The 1,963-nt window shown below is 36.5% G+C and overlaps 1 pseudogene; it reads right to left on the bottom strand.

The window, feature by feature from the left end:
- Positions 1-249: 249 nt before the first annotated feature.
- The window catches only part of LOC103082345 (cullin-4B-like), a 2,854-nt pseudogene continuing 1,140 nt past the window's right edge, over positions 250-1,963 (bottom strand).

Here is a 1,963-nt window from a genome sequence, read left to right as displayed (position 1 = left end):
TGAAGACCAGGTACTTTCTTAAGAGTTTTCTGCACATCATACTAAATAACATGCAAAGAGTTCAACAACATTCTTCTTAAAGGTAAGTATTACTCTTTAAATGGGCATGTTAACCACTGAAAAGTCACTCAACTATTTCCATTACACTGCTTCATTTGGTCATTGGTAGTATAAAAGAAGTCAAATAATAACAGGTTAGTTTATCCACTGGCTACGGCTTATGACACCAAATGCTCCAAGGCCAACATTTTATGCAATATAATTGTACTGGTTTGGATTTTATCTCTTTCCATGTAGTCCCGGTCAATTAAGGATTCTATTCTCTTGTTAAGATCAGCAGGCTTTACTGGAAATTTCAACTGGTTGTACACTTCTGAAACAAGAAGATTGTGGCTAAGTGTCTTTCTTATCTTCATAATTTGAACAATTGCAGCATCAATTTGATACTGTCTTGAAATACTCTTTCTGTAGTGCTTGCTTGTTCCTCAACCGTTTCTTTTATCTGAATTTGATTGATCTTTATCCTGAAAAGTTTATGCTTGAAATCATCATTACAAATGAACTTGTCACCATCTTCTATAGATTTACCCTTTGGATTTTTCATCAGAACTTTAGCTTTGCCACAGGCCAATGACTGCAGTGTTCTCCTTAGCCCTCCAGCCTCTATTCCCGTAGCCTGCTTGATCTCTTCTAAACTTAACTCCTCTCCCTCATTAAACATTAGCAGCACCAGTGTTTGAAAAAGAGAGAACTGGAGTTCCTTTTTACCCTCTTTAAATTCTGCCTTTAGCACACAGTGTCCTAGGGTTGACTGCCACTGAAGTTTCCCGCCACTATGTTTGCCTAGGTAAAAGGTCTTGAAAATCTCCTGAAGTTTTACCATCTCTGGTGGTAAATGAACTTCCATAGGCACATATGTTGGCCAATAACCCATCGTCAGGATATTCACAGTTAATTCAATATTCCCAGGTACATTCTGGTTCTGCATATACTGTTTGAATTGAATCGTGATGTCTTTAGAAAGTTCCATGTCTTTAAACATTCCTTCAAGTTTGCTGGTGAAAGCAGCTCCACATTCATGTTTAAGTTTGGACAGCATTGATTTTTCAGCATCCACAGATGCACTCTTCCCAACTAGCAGGCAATTGGCTAAATCTTCCTTATAGAAGGCCTCAAAAACATCCTTGCCATAGGTGAATCTAAATATAATCATAATCTTATCCAACATTTTCTCAAGTTCTTCATCTGTAGCTTCTTTGTTGCCTGCGAGAAGCTTTGAATCTGCATTTTTAGCTATAAGTTCAGCAGGTTTGTTTGGTCTTTTGTTAATGAATGTTTCAAATGCTTCTTTCATGGCATTGATACGTTTTTCATTCTTCAGGAAACAGATATCAATTACATGGTCAACCTTATCTTTAAAAACCAGCAATTCTTGAACCATGGTTTTATCCTTTTCAGGATTAATTACAGTAGTGCTACCAAATGCCTTAATGTATTCAATCCATTGCTGCAAGAGAACCTGAATGCCACCTCGAACTCTACTGAAGAGCTGATACAGGTGAGATAAATCTTGAATTCGGTTTTTATCAAGGAGTTTATTTAAATCTTTCTGAAGAATCGCTGTTAAGTGTTCACCTAGAAGTTGTTTTTCCACAGTAGCAATTAATGACTTTTGGGTGGTCTGATCTAAGTAAGTAATAAGTCTGTCTGCTTCTTGTTCTAGACGTTTGTTAACATGATGAAGATATTCAGGAACCTCTCTTTCCTGCATTAATTTTTGGCCTTCAGCTGCTTAGAGTAGGTTAGTTTCTTCCAAAAATCGTTGTTCAAAAGAATCCTGATAAATTTGCAAATCAGAGAGCATGCTTAAAAGGCTTCGGAGTAAACTTCTATCAATTGCTTCACTATTCCTTTCCCAAATGGAGGGTAGCATCGAATTTTTTTTTTTTTTTTTTTTTTTTTT

The sequence above is a fragment of the Lipotes vexillifer genome, unplaced genomic scaffold (assembly GCF_000442215.2).
Source record: "Lipotes vexillifer unplaced genomic scaffold, Lipotes_vexillifer_v1.1 scaffold13, whole genome shotgun sequence".
In the NCBI taxonomy this organism is placed as follows: Eukaryota; Metazoa; Chordata; class Mammalia; order Artiodactyla; family Lipotidae; genus Lipotes; species Lipotes vexillifer.
The sequence above is the reverse complement of the archived record's forward strand: the minus strand, read 5'-3'. Positions and strand labels throughout refer to the sequence as shown.